Genomic DNA, 12,406 nt, shown 5'->3' with positions numbered 1-12,406 from the left:
TAAACACTGACATGATGCCTATGTGATAATTCAGGTAATTATGTTTCTGGTCTATAAAACACCGCTGCTCTAGGAGAACGTTCCAATGCTGAATCTATTTGAGAAGACAAAGTGAATTACACACTGTACTGCTTCTGATGATTCCCATTGAAACAATACTTTTAAAGGCCAACTCATCCTTTTCATTAGTTTTTTTAGTGCTTTATTTCATTTTGTTGATCTTGGAACTGAAGAAAATGGCATGAACATAGAGTGTTATATCCAGAAAAAAGCTCTTTGATCCTGGTATTAAGACTGATAGGAAAAATCTCCGACCACATCTACCAGGATCTCACTGTAAGCTTGTGGATTTTACTGTGTGGATTATGATAGTATTTTTTTCCCTCCCATCACAGGATGAACAGCTTGATTTTTTTTTCAATGTACACCAGTGTCTTATCATCTTGTCTAACCTTTAGTCTGAATTAATATATGAAGGAAAATACTTTTGAGGAGTTTCTATTCACAACAAGATGTACAGCAGAGAAAGCAAAATTGTTTTGTGTTTTCAAATAAATATATTTGAGGTTTATTTCCAGATCAGGAGAGAAATACAGTTTCAGAGCCGTTTCAATGGCCAAGCAGGGCCAATGGACTAATTGGGAGAGCCTAGAAAAGAGGAAACTCAGTTGGCGTGACATCTGGAAGATGGAGAGATCTCGGCTACGTTTTGTCATCAGAACCACTCATGACCTCCTACCAACACCTCAAAACCTGAACCAGTGGTGGGGAGAAGACCCCACTTGCTCTCTGTGTAAAGCACCTGGATCACTAAGGCAAATTTTAACAGGATGCACCATGAGCCTCAGCCAGGGGAGGTATACTTTGCAGCATAACCAAGTTCTCAGACAGCTGGCATCAATCTTGGAACAGAGGCAAACCACTGTAAATGCTCTCCCACAAACATTGGCAGGATATATCCACATTACATGATTTGTACCAGCAGGCCAACCTCCAGAGCACCAAGTAACATCAAAGGATATAAGCATTCTGCATGTTGCTTGTGATTGGAAAATGGACGTGGACTTGAAGGAAAAGCTTGTGTTTTCCCCAGAAACTGTGGCTACAACACTCCGGCCAGACATAGTCCTGTGCTCCACAACAGCCAAGCTGGCATATGTTGTGGAATTGACAGTACCATGGGAAGATGGTGTTGAAGAAGCTTATGAGAGGAAAAAGACCAAGTACTCTGAACTGGCAACTGAAGCTGCTCAGAACTTCTGAAGGACCAAGATTTTCCCTGTAGAAGTGGGATGCGGGGGATTCGTTGCTACATCTACGACCAGTCTATTGAAGAAGGTGGGGGTGAGGGGTGTCTCCCTCCAACAAGCAATCAAGTCCTTGTCAAATGCAGCAGAAGAAAGCAGCAATTGGATTTGGATTAAAAGGAAAGACAACAACTGGGCTGCAAGATGAAGATGGGGGGGGGGTATGGAACTGAGGGGGGTGTATCTGGGACACCAGGTAGCACCGTTGAGCCCTCTGGAGACATTGTGGGCTTATCAACGAAACGTCAAAGAAGGAGGGTGCCCACCTGATGACTCTGATGACATAGCTACCCTCCTCGTCACCACTCCAAGCCTACTGACAACATCGAGAGTGCCGACTTTATCATTGGAATTGAAGCATCAAGTCCTAGTAGCTCTAATCTACTGTTACATTCACTTCAAGTTCTGTCTGTGGTAGATGAGTGAATTTTAACTATTCTATGATCACTAAACACAACGGAGCACTCTGTGAGAAAATTCATTGTGTGCTCAGTGAATATTATATAAACTTGCACAAACTATGAGGATACTGAATTATGTAATTCCATATTTCATAGAAGTAGGCCATTTAGTCCTTCTAGTCTTTCCCAGCTCTCAGAGGAACCCAATTCTCTCTTTTTCCTTGTCGGTGTTCAGAATCTGGTTTAATATCACTGACATGTCATAAAATTTGTTGTTTTGCAGCAGCAGTACAGTGCAATATATAAGTATACTATAAATTACAATAATATATATATATATATATATATATATATATATATTAATTAATTAATTTAAAGAAGTAATTCATAAAGGGAGCAAATATAGTGAAGTAGTTTCCATGGGTTGGTTAATTGTCTGTTCAGAAATCTGAAGGAGGGGAAGAAACTGTTCCTAAAACACTGAGTGTTTCCCCTTAGGCTCCTGGACACATATTCCATGCATGATTCAATGCAGTTGCACAGGTTTCTGCCAAGTATATATGAACATTTTAACCCTGAACACTAAAGCGATCCCAATTGGAGGTTTGAGATCTATCTCTACGTAAGCTAGATGGGTTGTCCGCATCTGGGAAATTGTCAGAGTTTCTAAAATGCTGAGTTTTCCCAAGTTCTTCTTTTTCAAATTTTGCATGCTTAGTTCCCACTGCCTTATGTCTCCTTGAATCTCTACTTGGCACTGTATTTGCTCTGCCTCCAGCCTACAAAATCTCATGAGCAGTGTCACTTATTTCTAGTCCTTCCTGCCACAATCCAATGCCCAATCCCTAGCCTTCTCACTGAGCAGATACACATACCCCAGCCAGCTACTTTGTGATCTTCATTCACCTCAGTGTTTATCACCACTTTTGGCATCATCTTTGGAATTCCTCCAGAGCTCCTTACAATGACAGGACAGGGCAGGAGGAAGACATGATGGCCAATAGTGTTACACAGGACAAAAAAGAGGGAGAATGGGTGTTAACATATGAGGGAGAATATGTAGCAAGATACAGAAAGAGTGGAAGCATGGTTACTAGAATGGGCACCTTGTAAAATGGCATTAACCCAATGGGCAATATGGCTTCCTTCTCTGCTGTTACATGTATCTGAGTTCAGAGAAATGTTGTCTTATTTCTATATACATTATATATGTTATATACATGTATATAGCTAAACGACAATAAACTTGAATTGATATGGAAAAAAATAAAGGCATAATGAAAAATGTGATGCTAACAGAAACATCTCTTTACAACTAATATTTTATTTATTGATTAGATTGAGCAATATACTTGTGAAATATTGGCAGTGCTTACCAATAGTGGCATTTTACAAGTGATGCACAAATGAATTTCCAGAACCTCTGCCTCCTGTTCAAATTGGCTCTGCTATACTCAACACAGAAGATGAATGGTCTACTTCCACTTCTGTTTTTCAGGTTCTGGTCTGAAACAAATCAGTGAAGGGCCATTAGGTGTTGTATTCCTATTACTATTACCAATGGATGCTGGAAATTTGCTTTCACCTTTGATCATGTATCCATGTACATAGGTTTAGTGCTGCTATGCCATTCATAAACTCATGTACATTAGGATTAGATCTTCAGAAAAATGCTAGAGTTAAAGCTATAGATGTTAATCTTGTTTGATTAATCATCTGCAATCCTGTTTAACGATTAACAACAACAACTCCACCTTGAATATAGGGGAAGTCATCATTCTTCATTCTTATCGCAGTGCTGTCTCGGAGCTAGAATTGATATGATGTACAGGATAGAAGCATGTGTTAACGTGGAACCGGGGAGGGCACCCTATGGAATTTCCTTCCCATTCTATGCACACATTATGCAAAGGTTTGCAAATGTAAGTGGCACAAATCCCAGGTCTTCATCATGATTACATATTGTAAACATCCATCATTTTGGAAATGACATTAGACAGATAACTCACCTGTATTATTTCCTGTCACGGCAATGTGGTTGCTCTAGACAGGAACTATTACTGTAGGTTACTTGGTGTTGAATCAGGTGACCAGATACTCATCATTCTGGGAGCCCAACGGGAGTAATCCCCTTACATGTCTGATTGCCTATTCACATCACAGAGGTTGCATTTGGGAAAGCAACGGAAATAGTTAGACATTTTCCTCCATAACAAAGTTATTAGAACTCTTTCATACTAAATGTACAGACATCTCCTTCATTACTATAACAAAGAAAAATTAATGCTTGTCTCAGAGCTGAACCTGCAAACTTTAGTTAAGAACTTTCCTTTTAATTACACTTGAAGTATCTTTTCTCCTTTCAGTAGGTTGCTCCCTAAGTCAAGTTTCATCATGTGTGCCTTTGGAAGCTATGGAGACATCGATTCAATTTCATTTTGGGTGCTCATCCCTCATAAAAGTAACAAACACATTTAATAATCCGTCCTGATGCAATGTTTTGACCCAAAGCACTGGCAATTCCCCATATCCCTCATAGATTCTCATTCACCATCTGAATTCTTTCTGCATATTGTTTGTGCTACAGATTCCCACATCTGTATTCTCTTCTGTCTACATTTAAGTTTTACTCTTCTATTCCAATATGCAGTACATAAAGCATATATCCTACACAGCTGAAATTTTCCAGGGCTCCACCACTTCCATGTTGCGATAAGGAAGAATAGTGCAAATGTACTAAATCTGGATGTTCAAAGATGCAAGCAAATTTCCAGCATCCATTGAATAGGAATACTACACCTGATAGCCCTTCAACAACGCAGTTTCAGGCCATAACTTTAAAAAAAAACAGAAGGAGAAGGAGACCATACATTTTCTGTGTTGAGTATAATAGTGTCAATTAGAAACAATTCACCTGCAAGAGGCAGGGGCTCTGGAAATTCACTTGTGCAGCACTTATAAAATACCGTTGATCCTTCCAAGAAGTTATGGTGCTTAGCATAAAATTACACTGATGTGCATTAAACCGTGTGCATGATGTAGCTTTGTATGGAGGCCATTTGGAGCATAATGATGTCAATCAATATCACACTCTTAACATCCATTAATAAGATTATGTCTAGTCTTCTACTTCAAATGTAATTGCCTTCCCAATCAAGTAGAACACTCCTTCTGTCAATATCTTCTGGATAGATCATGAAACCATACATTTCACTTTTTTTACATGTAATTTTCATCTTGAATGTGATTCTGGAACTGTTGGAGCATGTGATTTGCAATTTAGAGATTATTTGTGTGTTTCAGTGCCCTGCACTCTCAAAGTGGATTCCAGGAGGAAGGGGCAGCATGCAGGAACTTTGTGGTGAGAAGGCTGTGAGCCGATGTTTGACTCCATTTCACCGACTAAAGCTTCTATTGATCACCGATTGAAGCGACGAGAGTTATTGAAACATTGAGGTGAATGTGGAAGGTGTGCACTGGCTGCCTGCCTTTTTAATCTGGGGGATTTGCTCTGCTGTCAGAGAGGGGAGACTACCTTTTTATTGCTGGTGAAATTGCTCTGCTGCCGGAAAGGGGAGGTTGCCCTTTGATCACTGGGAGAATTTTTCACATCTGGAGAGGGAAAGACCCATTGCTATGCCTGGAGAATTTTACCCAGGTTTTCTGCATTTCAGATATGGACTTTATCTATAGACTTCTTTCAGTTTTTTTTTGTTTTATAATTCCATGTATTTTGCCTCACCTTTCTCTTTTTTTGTGTGTGTGCAGTGGAGGGGTTTTTGTGGGGTGAATATGCCTATTCAGTTTCATTAATTTTTTTTGTGTGGAGAGGAAGGTTTTGGTGGTTGATGACCATGCTGCTGTTCTTCCCTTTCTTGGATTTATGGCTATCTGGAGAAGAAGAATTTCAGAGTTGTACAGTTTGATAATAAAGGAACCATTTTATAAACTAATAAACATTTTTCTTTAATCAAGTAGAATTTGGAATCTAAGTCACAGTTGATTTTACTTATTGCTGCAACATCCACAGCTCTGATGAAGAGAAATTCAAATATTCACAATCTTTAAAGGAATGTTCCATATCTTAGATCTGAACTGTAATTTTGAGAATGGTGCATCAACTTTTAGGCTCAGTAGTATCCACATCAATTTTTTCATACATACATATACAAATTGATTAATCTTCCAAAATTGCAGTGAACTTTTATGAAATCTAAATCTGTGGCATTTTAGATCCGAGATCCAAAACTAAACAAGAAGTCAAGGTATGATGTACAGAAGGTCATTTTAAAAGCAAAAATACAATTCTGACGGATGTTAGAGACAGAATCAGAGACACGTCTCGGAAAATGTGTAGCTCAGGTGGTTGCTGGTTGGGTTGAGTTGTTTTCCAATCTTGACAATCCATTTGTAAATGTTTCATCAGTGTGCTGTTCACTTCTGGTGCGTCCTCTGAGTGCTTGGCCTTTATATACTTAACAATCAATTGATTGGTCATCATTAGGGAAACCTAATTGTGAAGTAGGGAAGGGGCGTGTTCTCATTGGGGGAGCTGATTGGTTGTGTGCCGAACTCAGGATTTTTGCCTGTTTTGGCTTAACCAGGATTGTGGTTTCCATGTTTGCTTATAGAGTTGTTTGTGGGAAATCATACTTCCAGTTTTCTTACATGAAGTGTGTTTGATTGCATCATGAATTTCACCGATGCCCATCGGATTTGTGCCCCTCTCGATCTTCATGAGTAGAACTCTCCCAAGAGTTTGCCCATGAAGATTGAGAAGGAGCACAAATTCAACTGCACATAAGTTCAAGGACATTTTCAGTCTCTCACTGCCACTGTCGGAGTTTCCCATCTGCTTCAAAATGATGACAAAAATAGCAATGTCCAAGAAGAGCAAGGTGAGCTGCTTCAATAACTATTGTCCACATGTGCTCATATTTACTCTGATGAAGGGTTTTGAGAGATTGGTCATGGCCAGAGCATTGACCCACTGCAATTTGCCTAAAAGGGCTACAGTGGATGCAATCACACTCACTCTCCTATCAGCCTTGCATCACCTGGACAATAGCAATACCTATGTTAGAATCAGAATTCAGAATCAGGTTAATTATCACCGGCATGTGATGTGAAATTTGTTGACTTAGCAGCCGCAGTTCAATGTAATACATAATATAGAAGAGAAAATAATAAATAAGATAAAAATAATAATAATTAATAAATTAGTAAATCAATTACATGTTGAATATATTGAACAGATTAAAAAACATGCAAAAGACAGAAATACTGTATATTTTTAAAAAAGGGACGTATTGTTCAAGGGTTCAATGTCCATTTAGGAATTGGATGGCAGAGGGGAAGAAGCTGTTCCTAAATCACTGAGTGTGTGTCTTCAGGCTTCTGTACCTCCTACATGATGGCAGCAGTGAAAAAATGGCATGCCCCAGGTGCTGGAGGTCCTTAATAATGGATGCTGCCTTTCTGAGACACCCTTCCCTGAAGATGTCCTGGGTACTTTGTAGGCTAATACCCAAGATGGAGCTGACTAGATTTACAACCCTCTGCAGCTTCTTTCAGTCCTGTGCAGTAATCCCTGCACCCACCCCATACCAGACAATGATGCAGCATGTCAGAATGCTCTCCACTGTACACCTATAGTTTTTGAATGTATTTGTTGACATGCCAAATCTCTTAAAACTCCTAATGAAGTATAAACGCTGTCTTGCCTTCTTTATAACTACATCAATATGTTGAAAGCAGGTTAGATCCTTCGAGATTGTGACACCCAGGAACTGGAAACTGCTGTCTCTCTCCAATTCTGATCCTTTTATGAGGATTGGTATGCGTTCCTTCATCTTACCCTTCCTAAAGTCCACAATCAGTTCTTTCATCTTACTGATGTTAAGTGCCAGGTTGTTGCTGCAGCACCACTCCACTGGCTGGCATATCTCACTCCTGTATGCCCTCTTGTCACCAACTCAGATTTTACCTACAATGGTAGTATTGTCAGCAAATTTATCGATGGTATTTGAGCTATGCCTAGCTGCACAGTCATGTATATATAGAGAGTAGAGCAGGGGACTAAGTACACAGTGTTGATCGTCAGTGAGGAGGATATCTTATCACCAATCCACACAGACTGTGGCCTTCTGGTTAGGAAGTCGAGGATCCAGTTGCAGAGGGAGGTACAGAGGCCCAGGTCCTGCAACTTCTCAATCAGGATTGTGAGAATGATTTTATTAAATGCTGAGCTATAGTCGATGAACAGCATCCTGACATAGGTGTTTGTGTTGTCCAGATGCTCTAAAGCCATGTGGAGAGCCATTGAGATTGTGTCTGCCATTGACTTAATGCAGTTTCAGGCAGCTGTTTATTGGTTACATCTCAGCATTCTACACCATCATACCATCAGTACTAATCAACAATCTCTAAAACCTGGGCCTCTGCAACTGGATCCTTGACTTCTTCATTGAGAGACCACAGTCAGTGTGGATTTGAAATACCATCTCCTTGATGATAACCAACACTGGCGCACCTCAAGGATGCCTGCTTAACCTACTGACCTATTTTCTCTACACCCACAACCGTGTGGCTAGGCACAGCTCTAATGTCATCTATAAATTAGCCGATAACACAACCTTTGCTGGCAAAATTTCAGATGGTGATGAGGAGGCATATGGGAGTGAGATAGATTAGCTGGTTGAGCGGTGTTGCAACAACAACCTTTCACTCAATATCAAGCAATTGATTATGGACTTCAGGAAGGGAAAGTAAAGGGAACACACACCAGTCCTCATCTAAGGATCAGCCCTGGAAAGGGTGAGCAATTTGAAGTTCCTGAGTGTCAAATTCTCTGAAGATTGATCCTGGGCCCAAAATATTGGTGCAATTACAAAGTAGGCACAACTGCAGCTATATTTCATTAGGAGTTTGAGGAGCCTTGATTTATCACCAAAGGCACTCACATATTTCTACAGATGCACTGTGGAGAGCATTCTATTTGGTTCCTTTACCATCTGGTATGAAGAAGCCACTGCACAGGATCAGAAAAAGCTGCAGAACGTTTTAGACTGAGCCAGGTCCATCATGGGCACTAGCCTTTGTAGCGTCAAGGACAACTTCAAAAAGCATTGACTCAAAAGGCAGCATCTATCATTATGGACCCATATCACCCATGACATTCCCTCTTCTCATTGCTACCATCAAGGAGGAGGAACAGAAGCCTGAAGTTTCACACAATCAATGTTTTAGGAACAGCTTCTTCCTCTCTGCTCTCAGATTTCTGAATGGACAATGGACCCATGTAAACTACTTCAATATTTCTTGCTCTCGTTTTGCACAACTTATTCAATTTATTTTAATATGCATTTCTTATTGTAATATACAGTGTTTTCCAATATGCATATGCCAGTGACATTTAACTTGATTCTGAATGTGGTACTAACAAGAAGATGCAAGGGATAGCTCCTCTTCAATCATAGTCCTGTTTATAGTTAGCTTATTGCAGCTTAGGTAATAGGTAGATATTAAACTCAACATTCTTGGCAAGAATGCAGCTTGAAACTGCTTGCTGAGCAAGGAAAGAAACAAAAAGTCATCATTTTCAGAGATCAAAGAGAAATCATTGTTCAGTATTTTATTTTCTTAATGACAGTCAGTGATGAGACGCAGAAAAGATAGCTGCTTGGGCAAAGAAATGGATGTGATATGTAAAACTTAATTATTATGATTCTATGAGAGAGTGATTTAGATGCATATCATATTTTTACTGAGTTAAGTATTGTGTGTAATTAGTTTTGCTACAACAAGTGTATGGGACATTGGAAAAAGTGCTGAATTTCCCCATGGGGATGAATAAAGTATCTGTCTATCTATCTATCTATCTATCTATCTATCTATCTATCTATCTATCTATCTATCTATCTATCTATCTATTATTTTAGAGTTTGAGCGTGGAACAGGCACTTCCAGCCCATTGAACTATGCCGCCCAGCAACCCAACCCTAGCTGGATCATTGGAGCCTCCTCTGGGGGAGGTTTGACCTGTACAAAAATGATGGGTTACACCTGAACCTAAAAGGGTCCAATATCCTAGCAGGCAGGTTTAATAGAGCTGTTAGGGAAGGTTTAAACTAATTTTCCAGGGGCATGGGAACTGGAGTGATAGGGCTGAGGGAGGGGAAAACAGAAATAAATCAAAGATAGCGTGCAACAGAGATGATAGAATGGACAGGCAGGAGATGAGTCATTATCACAACCAGTGGCTGAGTTACAGGGCCATAGAGGCATGGTGCAGTTAAAACAGAAAGGAACAAATACTAGACTGAAAATGTTACATTTGAATGCACGCAACATAAGAAATAAAATGGATGATCTTGAAATTCAGCTATGGATTGGCAAGTATGACGTTGTGGCCATCTCTGAAACTTGGCTAAAGGATGCCTGCCATTGGGAGCTGAATGTCCAAGGATATACTGTGTTTCAGAAAGATAGGTTAGAAGGCAGAGGGGGTGGTGTGGCTCTGTGTATAAGCAATAATATTAAATCATTAGAAAGGGATGACATAGGATCGGAAGGTGTAGAGTCTCTATGGGTTGAGCTAAGAAATGGCAAGTGTAAAAGGACCCTAATGGTAGTTGTATACAGGCCTCCAAACAGCAGCCGGGATGTGGATTACAAATTACAGCAGGAGATAGAAAAGACGTGTCAGAAGGGCAATGTCATGATAATCGTGGATTTTAACATGAAAGTGGATTGGGAAAATCAGGTCAGTATGGGACTGCAAGAGATGGAATTTGTAGAATGTCGAAGGGATGGCTTTTTAGAACAGTTTGTCGTTGAGCCCATTAGGGGATTGGCTGTGCTGAATTGGGTGTTGTGTAATGATCCAGAGGTGATAAGAGAGATTAAGGTTAAGGAACCCTTTGAGAACAGTGATCACAATATGATTAAGTTCACTTTGAAATTTGAGAAGGAGAAACTAACTTCCAATGTGTCAGTATTTCTGTGGAATATAGGAAATTACAATGGCATGAGAGAGGAACTGGCTAAGGTTGACTGGAAAGGTACACTAACAGGAAGGACAGCAGAGCAGAAAAGGCTGAAGTTTCTATGAAAAATTAGGTTAGTGCAAGACAGATATATTCCAAATAAGAAGGAATTTTCGAATGGAAGAAGGACACTACCGTGGCTGACAAATGAAGTCAGAGCCAAAGTGAAAGCAAAAGAGAGAGCATACAATGAAGCCAAAGCTAGTGGCAAGATAGAGGATTGGGAAGCTTTTAAAAACTTGCAGAAGGAAACTAAGAAGGTCATTAGGAAGGAAAAGATGAATTATGAAAGGAAGCTGGCAACTAATATCAAAGAAGATATTAAGGCTTTTTTAAGGGTAAAAGAGAGTTGAGGATAGATATAGGACCAATAAAAAATGATGATGGAGATTTTGCATTGAGAGATACAGAGATGACAGAGGAACTGAACACGCATTTTGCATCAGTCTTCACAATGAAAGACATCTGCAGTATAACGGGCATTCAAGAATGGTCTGAGGGTGGATAAATCTCCTGGACCTGATGGAATGCATCCTTGGGTTCTGAAGGAAGTAGCTGGAGACATTGCAGAGGCATTAACAATGATATTTCAAGAAACAATAGATTTAGGCATTGTACCAGATGACTGGAAAATTGCAAATATTACTGCACTATTTAAGAAAGGTGGGAGTCAGCAGAAAGAAAACTATAGACCTGCTAGCCTGGCATCAGTGGTTGGAAAGTTGTTGGAATCGATAGTTAGAAATGAGATTACGGAGTACCAGGAGGCACATAACAAGATAGCCAAAGCCAGCACAGTTTCCTGAATGGAAAATCCTGCCTGACTAACCTACTGCAATTTTTTGAGGAAATTACAAGCAGGGTAGACAAAGGGGATGCAGTGGATGTGGTGTACTTGGATTTTCAGAAGGCCTTGGACAAGATAAGAGCCCATGGAATTACAGGACAGTTACTAGCATGGGTGGAGCATTTGTTGATCAGCAGAAAGCAGGGAATGGGAATAAAGGGATCCTATTCTGGCTGGCTGCCGGTTACTAGTGGAGTTCCACAGGGGTCGGTGTTCGGTCCGCTGCTTTTGACGATTTATCTCAATGAATTGGACTATGGCATTTATGGATTTGTGGCTAAATTTGCTGATGATACAAAGATATGCAGAAGAGCAGGTAGTGTTGAGGAAACAGAGAGCCTACAGAGAGACTTCGATAGTTTAGGGGAATGGGCAAAGAAGTCGCAAATGAAATACAATGTTGGAAAGGATATGGTTATGCACTTTAGTGGAAGAAATAAACAGGCAGACTATTATTTAGATGGGGAGAGAATTCAAAATGCAGAGATGCAAAGAGACTTGGGAGTCCTTGTGCAGGATACTTTTAACCTTCAGGTTGAATCGGTGGTGAAGAAGGCGAATGCAATATTGGCATTCATTTCTAGAGGTATAGAACATAAGAGCAGGATGTGATTTTGAGGCTCTATAAGGCACTCATGCAGTCACACTTGAAGTATTGTGTACAGTTTTGGTCTCCTTATTTTAGAAAGGATATACTGACATTGGAGAGAGTTCAGAGAAGATTCACGAGACTGATTCCAGGAATAAAAGGGTTACTGTATGAGGAATGTTTGGCAGCTCCTGGGCTGTAATCCTCGGAGTTCA

Source organism: Hemitrygon akajei, chromosome 2 (genome assembly GCF_048418815.1).
Source record: "Hemitrygon akajei chromosome 2, sHemAka1.3, whole genome shotgun sequence".
Taxonomy (NCBI): Eukaryota; Metazoa; Chordata; class Chondrichthyes; order Myliobatiformes; family Dasyatidae; genus Hemitrygon; species Hemitrygon akajei.
This window is presented reverse-complemented; position numbering follows the sequence as displayed.